This window comes from Miniopterus natalensis, chromosome 15 (assembly GCF_054644295.1).
Source record: "Miniopterus natalensis isolate mMinNat1 chromosome 15, mMinNat1.hap1, whole genome shotgun sequence".
Taxonomy (NCBI): Eukaryota; Metazoa; Chordata; class Mammalia; order Chiroptera; family Miniopteridae; genus Miniopterus; species Miniopterus natalensis.
In genome coordinates this window covers 24,199,277-24,211,218 of record NC_142095.1, presented here as the reverse complement: position 1 = coordinate 24,211,218, position 11,942 = coordinate 24,199,277, and positions in this window count along the sequence as shown.

The window sequence follows — 11,942 nt, the reverse complement described above, 5'->3', positions numbered from 1 at the left end:
CAATCTCATCCTCCAGGACCCCTTCCTGTAATGCTTCTGTTACCCACAGCCTGGCGCGCAGACCTGGGCACAGAGTCGGCCACAAATGTAAGTTCCCCCTCTCCTCTTTTCCCTACCCAATAATCATTCCTCTTCCATCTTGTGAGCCTTGGCCTTAGGCAGAGCTCAGGCATCCGCTGGAATGCTGATCACAGAAGGTCAGAACCCAGGGGATCCCTGAGAAACATGGACTGAAGTATGCTAATTAGCACCCTCCTCTATAATTGCTGGTGACTATTGGAATTATCTGATAAAAGCTCTGACAATAATTCCCTTTCGTTGGCACAGAGATGATTTAGGAAGCACATCTTGATAGAGGAACAAACCACAATTTCTGATGTTGGCTACAGTGTCCCTCATTAGCTAATGGTTATATGACAGAAGATAAAAATGATCTTGACAGGCAGGAATAATGGGCCCCAAATTACAAAATGTAATTTAGAAGGAATGTAGGCAGTGCCCTACAGTTAGGTTCCAAAAAGTGCCTTGCAGAGGCCCAGGAGGCAGCATGTGACTACAGCAAGAGCAGAGGCCCGGGCCTGGGAGTGCCAGGTCCTCGCTGAGCCTCTGACCAGCTGGCCTGCCTTAGACAAATGACTAGCTTCAAAGAATGCAGTCTTCTCATCTGGAAAATAAGAAACCCAAATGGGATGATCTCTCATGGATTTCTCAGACTGGAAGCAATTCTTTGCCAACAATAGGAGGAGGATTCAATGAATTTGCTGCGTTTCCATGACAGAGTGTCATGCAGCTGTTACAAGCCCTGTGTTTCCCAAGAATATTTGATAACATGAGAAAGCACTTGTGACAATGTTAAGTTAAAATTAAAATTAAAAATGGGTTCTGGTTCTGATTTTGCAAAGAGAAATAAATGAATGTTACCGGAAGATAAATGTCCATTCAATAGGTAAGTGAGTTTTCTAATAATTAAAGTTGTCCATCAAAGGGACCAATACCTTCAGAAGGAGGTGACCTTCCCATTAGAGGAACAATCCAGTCAAGGATGGATGGCCCCCTGACAACGATGATGGCCCTGAGATTCCTTCAGTGGATAGGAAGATGAATCTCAAATGACTTTTCTGACACTAACATGACAGTCAACAGAGAGCAGAAGAGACAATTACTAGGGGAAATGAATGGAGTTGCTACAAAACTCTGCGAAGCCCTGGCTTGATCAGAGAGAAGCTTTGGTGTTAATTCTTTGAATCGGATTAGGTGTGTAGCCCGATGCTGCCCGGTGCGGCATAGCAGAAGCGTTAACGTGGAAGTCAGAGGCATCGCTGGAAAGCATGGAGAGGAACCACTTCCCCCTGATACTGCACAAATTATTTAAGTGGGAATTCTGTGGTTGGTTTGGAATGCTGAGTTTGCATAGCCACTTCTGTTGACTTAGCTAAGATGAGAGTAAAATGTGTTAGAGATCTGCCAGAAGCTTGGTGGGAATGAAGGATTCTACATACACCTACATATATGTGTGACAGTGGGAGTGACCAAAGTCAGCCCAGGTCCCACATCCTATTACCAATCAGTGATCCCTGCACCAATAGGCACCTCTTATTAGGTACTTAGAGACTGAGATGGGCATGGACTAGTTGAAGTTTCCCTTCAATTAGTATGACAGGTTGGTTATTTTTACCACATAATTTATATCTCTGACCTCTTCCCCTCCCCCTAGTTCATTGCACTTCAGCTACTTGGACTTTCTTTTGATTTCTCAAACACACCAAGCTCATTCCCATCTTAATGCCTTGGCCCTTGCTCTTCCATCTACCCAGAAAGTTCTACCTCTAGGTCTTTGTATGCTTGGCTTCTTGCTGTTGTTCAGGTACGAGCTCAAATGGCACCTCCTTGGTGAGTTCTTTCCTGACCACCAACCCAAATTAGCAACTCTGTCCACAACAAGTGCCCAGCCCAAAGAGAGTCCATTCTCTCCATCACATTATGTTTGCCTTTCTGGAACTCATTACTATTGGAAATTGTCTTGCTTATTTATTTTCTGCTTGTTTATGGTCTCTCCTCTCCATTAAAACAAAAGCTCCGTGAGAGTAGAGACCGTCTCTGTTTTGTTCACTGCCACATCCTCCGCTTCTAGAACAGTTGCTGGCACATGGCACACAGGTCATGAACAAATGATGAATGAATAATGATTAAATGAACATAATCGTTCCCACCTTGATTTTGGATCAATTTACTTTATATAATGTAATGTTTTCTGGAAGACAGAGCAAGTGAGTGAGTGAGACTCAGGTAGGAAGAGACTCACTCTTTTGTTGAAAGGACTTGTCCCTGGCAACTTGCCCTTTAATTGGCTTAGTGTCCTGAAGTAACCAAGGAGGAAATTTTTCCAGAGCTCTACCTGCTAGCGTACTCAGTGCTTGAGACGATTGATAGAGGATGGCTTTGAAAGTCTGAGTGCATATGACCAAAGCTTAGCTTGGATCACCCAGGAGGGCCTTTACCACTTGGGAACTTCTCTCAGGACCTCAGGAGGAAGAGACCTGTAATTACTTAAAGGAAAGAAGATGGGAGGAGTCCTCTTTGGAATGTCATCTCACAGGCTTTCCTGAGTTAGGAGTAATCTCAGGGCACCCTGAACAGGTTGGCCAACAGAGATAGAGCTGCTTTAGCCTCTTGGGGAAGTCCATGTGCAGGGATGGAAAACAGGCTTTGTACAAGGAATTAAAAAAAACAAAAAACATTTCAAATACAGTAATGTCATCTCCAGCACAGGAACAGATACTCAGGGAGAAAGGATTGTTCAGTGATGAGGTGAGAGGGTAAAGAAACAAACTACAGGGACCATGCCCATGGGAAGGTAGCCATGAGGGGTATATTTTTGGCTAAAATACTAAACTGTTGGGGTGCCTTTTGTTTCTTGGTTTGTGTATTGCTGCTGGGAGCATAAAAAGTGAATATTCTTCACTTACTTATTCATCAACCAGTATTATTGACTAACTATTATGTTTCAGATGCCAGTTTTGGTTTTAGGGAATCAGCCCTGAACAGGACGGACAAGGTCCCTTTGCTCATAGGGCTTATATTCTAGAGCTATAGACAGATATTTAAGAGATATTTGCATACGTAATTAACAACAGATATGAATTTATACATAGACAAGTTAGCCAAATGAAAAGAGGGCTTCACTGCTAGTTTCTTCTCTATTGCACTCCATCTGTTGAAAGACCCTCTCCCCCTCCCCATGTGTAACCCCCACTCCCTCCTCCCCAAGTGTGCCTTCACCCCTCCCACTGTACCCATTCAAAGAGCTGCAGCCTTTCCTTGGAACCTCTCCCGCTCTCTTACACCTAAACATCCCATGCTGAGACCCGCCACCAGGCAGCCTGCCAAGCATTCACTCCCAGCCGTCCCTGGAGGTGGGTGGGACCTGTCCACAGACCGTGGGGCCAGATGTGTTTCAGAATCCAGAACTTTTTGGATTTTAGAAAGTTAACATATTGCCTAGTCCCTGTATTATGTAAAATCCCCGTGGGGTCAGGTGCAGTACTCAATAGTCAAATGTATCAATATTCCTGCACCAGCGTTCACACTCCATAGGATAGAGGTGACGAAGAGCTTCAGGTCAATTCAGGTCACGCTGAGCTGCCAAGTGAGTTGTGTGTTTTTTTAAGTGTAGTTTTTAGAGCTGTTTTACCCTTTGGAATTGCAGATAAGGGATGGTGGGCCTGCCTGGCCTGGCCTTTCTCTTCTTTTTATTGTCTGAGTTATTTCTCAAACTAATCTGCCATAAAGAGATCCCTATGGCTTTTGTGGGCAAAGTTTGAAAGGCAGTTAATAAATAGTGATGAAATCCTTGTGCTCAGCCCAACTTTAAACACACACACACGAAAATTCACCTGGGCAAACCCCTTTCACGATAACCTAACATCTGCCCATCTGTCATCTTCTGTGTTTCCCTAATTTGTCTTCAAAGAACCAAACCATCTGGCACCTTCCAGTGCAGTCACCTTGCACCTGCACCATCCAGATGGCCACCTTTTCTTCAAAAGCGCCTGATCCCTGCCTTAATCCCACCTGGCATGCAGAGTCGGTGTGCGTTAATCACAGAGCTGTGGGGTGGCTTCTTCCCCGAAAGAAAGTTGATAGGAACTAATTATCCCAGGGCCACTCATAGGCTCCTCTTAAGTATAATCAGTATGGGATCGCAGGAAATCTGCTGGGAAATTGCAGAGAAAGTTCCTGAGGACCTCCCTCGAGACATTACCGGCCCTGATTTCAAGTTGACCACGGTGCAGCTTTTCCTCTGCCCCCCACACACTTTGCACAGAGCCTTCTCTTACTAAACCCACACAATTCCCACACGCTCCCTCCAGCCTTCCTTAGCAGGTGGGGATATTGTTTTAGAGAGAATTGGACATACCTGCCCCTATTTCTGCTCTGTTTAGAATCTAAAAGTTGGCCATCTGGATGGTCCCGCACCCTCCAGCCCGCCCTTGCAAAGGCTCAGGTGTGCTATCCTCCAGTGGTCTCAGGCCTCTTCCCTTTCTCCTGGTCAGCTTGCTCTCATTCCCTGCCCCCACTGAAGTCCACATCTCCTGTCTTTTGTCTCTGAGTGTGGCCAAACTCAGAAAACACATCCCCCTTTCTTTGTTCATCTCCAAACACCTGTCATGTCAGGTGCTGCTAGCAATATACCTTCCATTGAAGAGTTGGGGGGGGGGGGCAGTTATGCTTCAGGCCATTAGGTTAAAAGAGACTATATGACCTCTCAAAAAGAGTCTCTGACCTCTCGGCCCTAGGTTCCTGACTCTCCTTACACCCTCCCTCTCTCCCTGGGCTCCCTCCATGCTCCATCTCATAATTGTGCTCATTTGAATTTGCAGAGCAATTTCATTTTCTTTGCTGCAGTCCAGCTGAAACAGACCAAGGCCACTTCGGCCAAGGCCAAACCCTATGGCTCCACCACACTGCCACTAATGGGGCTTCTCTTGGCTGGGCACCTGCACCCTGTGTTTGTGGTCAGACTCAGGGTGTGTGTGCCTGTGACTGATCCTGCTGGTCTGGGTGTCCTGTGTTCCCATGTCTGTGTCCTCTGAAGGTGTCTAGCTCAATACACCAGAGCTAACAAAAACTGAGTGTCTGCTCTGGGCCAGGCAGTGTTCCAAGTACCTTATGTGTAATCCTAACAACGTTTCCATTTTGTTATCCATGTTCACAGATAGGAGACCTGAGGTGTGGAAAAGTTAAATAACATTATCATGTACTCAAGTGTCTGGGGGTCTCTGGGTTTGTGTGTGTTATATAATCATGTGTTCTCATGTGTGTCCGTGCCAGTGTGTGTGTGTGTGTATGTGTGTTTACAGCCCTAGAAACCCCTTATCCTGGCCCCTTGCTCACCTCAGGGTTGGTCTCCCCTTCCCTGGTCCTGGAAGGTTTAGTGCCTGCAGCTATAGGTCTGGGTGTATGGCCCAAGACAGTGATGGGAGAAGGGGATGTCTGTGCCCACATGTAACATGATTGAATCCAAGCAGCTCATCTGCTGTTTCAGCAGGACCAGTGGCCCTTGTCTTCTGTGAGCTCTTTGGTGGGAACTAGGGGAGAGGTCCTGTAGGTGGCCGGGGGTCTAGGCATCTCTCTCCAGTGACAGTGCCCAGAGGTTGCCAGGCCCACTTAGGGCAAATCAAGAAAGATGGGCTCAGTTGCCATGCAGAGAGATACAAGGCAAGACTTCCTAGCAGTGACAGTTGACTGATAAAGGACCAGTGTAGGGCACTGATGGCAGGTGGGGCTTCTCCTTTCTCAGGGTGCAAGCAAAAAGCCACCTCTCTCAGGTGACCTGAACATTTTCCTGCCTCTGCCAAATACTAAAGGGCTTCTCTCGCCTCCGCTGTGGTAAACATCTTACAAACACCATCTGTAATCCTTGAAACAACTGGATAAGGGTAGCTTATTGTAATTGTCCCCCAGTTACAAATTAAAACATGGGGCTCAGGGAGGTTAAGTGGCTTGCCCAAGGCCACACAGCTAGTGGCAGATCCAGACTGCAAGTCCTAGTCTTTTTGGCTACAAAACCTGGACTCCTTCCATTATATCAAAGTATCTGTGAACTACTCGATTACTTCCTTGGGATTTTTCCAATTCCTTGAGTAAGGTGCCAGCTCACAATGAAGAGGCTCCTATGTTTGTGATCCCAGGGTTCGCTGGCCTGGATGGGGGCCAGTCAGCAGCCTCTATATGGGTTTGTCTATTAACAGAGCACGAGGTTCCCCTCTAGCCACTACTGTTGTTCATCCTTAGAAAATTGACCCATTTTACAGTAAGGGGAACTGAAGCACCTGCCCCCAGTCACCTGCAGTGGGTCTGGGCAGGATGACTCCTGGAAGCCAGCCTCCCAGCGCAGGACATCTGGTCCTGAGCTTCTCTCTGACTCATGGGCTCTCACCCTCATTTGGGTGTGACTGAGGATGGGGAATCAGAACACTCAGTGGGTAGAACCTCACAACTCCCCTTCAGGGCCCCCAGGGCCCCAGTCCTCCCCTCCCCTGCCTGAGAACTGTTCTTAGGATAAGAGTAAAGCCAGGGTTCTTTGGAGTGGCCTCCCAGGCTCTGCCTGACCTGAATCCTGCCCCTCCCCTGCCCTTTCACTCCCCTCTCTTAGCCCACACTGACCACCCCGTTTCTCAAAGTCATCAAGCTCTTTGTTTTCTCTGTCCCTTCTGCTTGGAATAGCCTTCCCTGTAAACTTCCCATCCTTTCTGTCTCATGCTACATGTACTGTTGTAGGACCTGGCCCTCCAGGTCCTGCCAAGACCTCTGTTAGATACATTCAGAGCCCACAGGACTAGGTTTCCTTAGTGTCCTTTCCCCGCCCTAGACTACAGGATGTGAGAGAGCAGGGACCGTCTGTGTCTCCTTATCGCTGTGTTCCCAGGCCACACTGCCTGGCACATAGTAGCTGTTTAACAAGATTTGAAAAATGAATATAGACATGATAGAAGGAAGGAAGGGAGGGAGAGAAGGAAGGTGGGAGGGAAGGAGGGGAGCGAGAGGGAGACGAAGGAGCAGGGAGGAAGGCTAAGAGGAAGGGGGTGGGAGGGCAGCAGGGCAGAAGAGTTAGCCTGGGAAACCCCACAGGTTCCACCCTTTGGAGCTCTGATGCACATTTGCTCATTTAGCTAAAGAAACGTCGATTGCAGAGCTGTCATTCCTTTGAAGTCACTCAGGGGAGAAAACATATTGGAACAAGGCAATAGAGGAAGCCATCCCCAGGAATGCAAAGGCCTCTATTCTGTGGGTCCTTGACTCACTTTCCAGACACATCAGTGATGTTGTCCTCCCTCAAGGTGCTCATCACTCACGGGGTGACTACCCTGGACTCCGCCATCCCAAGATGACTCAGTCTGCAATCCAGCCAGACTTCCTGCTGTCTCCCCCTGGCTGTGCCAGCTGGGCTCCCAGGCCCTGACACCGCACATGCCGAGGCTGAGGTCACCATCTCCTTGACCTTCATTACCACGGTCTCAGTCACGGGGGGATGTGCATTGTCTTTTCTCCCCTCACCAAAGACGGTTAATTTGTCACCTCTTTTTAGAAGGAGGTAACTGTAGCCTGGAGAGGGACCAGAAAGGGAGGGAAGGGAACCACAGACTAACTACCTGCTCTGACAGTCCTGACTCCTATTTCTAGAAGACAGACAAGATGTCCCTGCTGGGCACTCTGACAGGGAGTCCCACTAGGCAGGGCAGACCTGCCCCTCCACAGTACAGTCTGAGCTGCATGTGTGTCTCACTTGCACCAGGGAATCTTAGAAAAACAGGAAGAGAGTGTGAGAAAGACCAGGATGAGGCAGCCTGTCTGAGGGCGGGCAGTGAAACGCCTGCTTGCTCAGGGTGATGGCTGGACCTGCTGTAACTGCCCACCTGATGGGTTTGCCCACTTAACCACCAGCCTACAAAGAAGTCAGGTCCCACTGCAGCCCCACTGGAGCGGTTCAAGGGAGGTGGGATGTGACCACAAGCCACAAGCCAGAGAGGGTGCTCAGACCCTCACATCCTAAGGATGGTATTCTCATACCCCAGGCCTCTCTGATTGGGAAAGGCCTTTAGAAACCACAGCTGACTTCCCAGAAAGCTGCTTGCAGGCGCCTGGCAGTGAAGGGCTCTGTGCCCCAGCCAGGGTAGGTGGTCTGGGCTGGATGCCATGGAACACAACTGACCTGTCACCCTCAGGCCTTTCCCAGGATGCTCCTAGAGGTGTCAGTACTATCTAAAGTACCATTGTCCCCAGTGCATCTTGTGAGACTGCTGTACGTGGATAAAATAGGGGGGAATGCTGATCTAGAAACCACTTGTCCACTTGATGTTACCTCTAAATTACCTCATGTTGCCTTTTTGTTTTGTGAGCCCTCCAGCAGCTGGGTTAGCAGATCCCTATATTAATGCCCCCCTGTTGAAATATCCAGTGTGGTTTCCCTTTTCCCAAATGAACCCTAACTGGCATCCCAGGTCTGAGCTCTACATTAGCACAAAGGGCCCAGGCTGCATACCTGGCCCATGAAGTCCACTGAGCGCCAGCCATATGCGCAGGTGGAGGAGCTGGTGAGAACCAAGGGCCAGTGAGCCCAGGCTCAGGAGCCCTCGGTGCTGTTCCTCCTGATGTACCTTCAGGGGGGTGAGTGAGCAGTGAGTGGTGACACACCAGGCTGGGGCCCTGGTGAGCACTGTCAGGAACAGGTCCCGCAAATGTCCATCAAATCAACTAAATGCATTATGTTCAAGCATGTTAAAAATGAAACAGAAAAGAAGAAAAGAACAGAATAAAAAGAAGAAAGTGCATTGCACATAGTAAATGTAAGTTTTATTTCATTAAACTTTTGCAAAAGGAGTGTGTGTGTGTGTGTGTGTGTGTGTGTGTGATTATACTACCTGGATTGCCATATAAAATGCTTTTTTCATTATTATTATAGATTGTGGCAAAAAAAGTTTGAAGAAACCACTGGTCTAGAGACCTTACTTCCTTTATTATTTTTCCTTTTCAGAGATGTGGGAAAGTCCCCACTGAGTGTAAGCATATTTTATTCTGTTGTTCAAGTTAGCAGGCACTGAGCAGCTGCTCCTGTTGGGTATTCAGAAGACTCCTAAGGAGTCTCCACGTGGGGCTGGGACAGGAACCAACAGAGCAACAAGAAGGGAAAGGTGGGGTGCCATGGGGGAGGACAAGAGTGGGCTGGATGAGAAGCTGGATGTTTTGATGTGACTACTCTGATGCCACCTTCGTGACACTTTGACAGCTTATGTCAAAGGGTAAGACATTTTCTTAAAATCATCAATCAAGGTGCACAATAGACTCTTATAACCTTTATTCCTTTGCTTTCTCTCACCCCACTCAAGGGAGTGAGGCTCAGGAATAGCACAGGGATTTCTATATACTTGGGCCTTTTTTTTTCTCCTTAAGCTTAAAGTGTAATGGTTGGATTTTAGGCTGAGTCAAAATGTTCCTACATCAAAACAACTGTGTGAAGCAGCTGCTGCAGTTGCAGTGAAAATGGCTGCAGGAAAATTCCATGGGCCTTCCCTGTGGGAGCCCCTCACACAAACTCTGATTTCTCCACTCTGCCAATTTGAGGTCAGTATGGCTTAAGAAGGGTGGCATTTGTGTCAGCCCGTCCTGGCCTCCCAGGCGAGAGCTAAGTAAACAGGAGTCCTGGGGAAGACCATTTCTTCACGAGGGCCCGTAGTGGATTTTTCCAGGGGAATGAAAGGTTGTCTTTGTACAGAGGAGAGGGAAAAGAAAATCTGCCATTTCATGCTGCCCATTCTCCATGACCTCATCAATGTTGATTTTCTCACCATTTCATCTCTCTTGGAGCCAGAGAGAAGGCCGAGAGGAGACTATATGGAATAATCAGCAATGGTCAGTAAGTCACCGACCGCCTCCCCTCACGCCAGGTGACAAGGGGCTAAAGGAAGGAGGGGGAGGGCATTGAGAGCCTGGAACAAAGCTGCCTTGCCTTGGATGAGGTGTGCCAGGTCTCAAATGCCCACCAGGCAGACTTCAACTTTCAGGGCCTGTATTATTTTTCTCAGGAGGAAGCAACATGACAATGGCACTTGCCCTGTAATTTAGGCACTTCCTGGAAAATCGTAATTACCCGTCACATTATAATTACCTGCCATCGCTCTCTTCCGCTTGGAACCCTTGTTTCCATGAATTCTATTCTTAAATTCCTTCCCTGCCCTGAGAAACAAGACAAAGCACTTTAAATGGTTTCTGGATGAACATTTTTCTCCTCCAAGGACCTTTATATATCACATGCTACCCCTTGAACATCTATTTTAATTTTCATAGAAATGAGACTATGCCTCTAAGTGACTAAAAAGAAAGGAGGAAGAATTTATTTTCCACGACCAGCAAAGAATAGAACTGACTGTCATCTCCGGACTTGGTTTCTTTTTTAAGACCTCTAGAGGGAATTCTGCTTCTTCAGGAAGAGCCAGCCTGGTGTGGCAGGAAGGACATGCTACCTCCCAGATGTTTGACCTGGCATGGGGCACCATCTTTCCAGGGGTTAGTTTTCCATGATAAATCAGCATTTGCCCAATATGACACTGGGGACCCGGGGTGGCACAAGAACAGAGCATCAAATGAAGTAGAAGCAGGCATTGAAAGAATTCTTTCCTTGTATTTTCAGGCTGTAGGAGAGAAAGTCTCAGTGTGGTGCTGGTGGGCCTTTAACATCTCTCTAATGACTTAAATCTTCCTTTAGAACAGAATGAGCAGCCCTTAGGCCCAAGCCATCTTCTGGAAATAGCAGCTGGAATTTAATAAATTCAGTTTGATCTTATTATTTTTATTTTTTCCAATACCTTCACTTTAACTATATCTAATTTTCTATTTATGGTGGGAATATAGCTCCCTTTTTTATTTGTGTGTTTTTTAAAAAATATATCTTTATTGATTTCATAGAGAGGAAAGGAAAGGGATAGAGAGATAGAAACATCAATGATGAAAGAGTCATTGATCGGATGTCTCCTGTACGCCCCCTATTGGGGATCGAGCCCTTAACCCACACATGTGCCCTGACCGGGAATCGAACTGAGATCGCCTGGATTTTGGGTGGAAGCTCAACCGCTGAGCCACGCCCAGGCTGGGCTATTTGTAGTTTTTCATTAAAAAGGGCTTCTCATTTTAACATTGGGGATGGGGAGAGGGAGGCAAGCAGGGGTTAGGGTAAGGAGTGTGCCTTAAGTAAACCTGACAGGATTAGTCTTTCCAGATATTAGAAAAGACCAAGGAAATCAAAGGCACTTGCAAATTGAATTAAAGATGACCTTATTTTCCCCAACCAAGAACACCTGAGAACAAATGGTTTACACTTCTCCTCCCTAACCAGAGAATACATAGCTTAAATCATCCTGGCCTGGAAAAATAGAAAACAAAGACCCAATTAATGCCATTTGTGCCAGCTAAACCCAAGGGCAGATGAAGTCTGGGGGACAAATAACAAAAACCCCAAAAGCATTTGGATAGTATCACTTTAGGCAGAAATGTTAGGCAGGACAGATAGCTGCTAGGGCAAGAGGAGGGAAAAAGCAGGGGGAGGAAAGGAAGGGAGTTCATCTCACCCATTGAACAAAGAAGTTAGCAGTCTTGGGACTTCCCAAGATAAAATTGCCAGATGTTTTCATAAATTCTGGGAAAAGCCACAACAATGTAAAAGGGGGACCTTGAAATCTACTCTGTCTGGCAGACAAACCTTGAAACCTATAGGGGAGAAAAGTATAAAACCCTTGAGCCCCCACCAGGTGGGGCACTCAGACTAGCTGAGTTGCCCACTTGTGCTTCATCCCAAGTATATTCTCAATAAATTTGTTTGTTTTGCTTTCTTAAATTCTCTTGCTTTGCTTCAACACTGCTTTCTGTCATTTGTCTGAATTCTTTCTCAC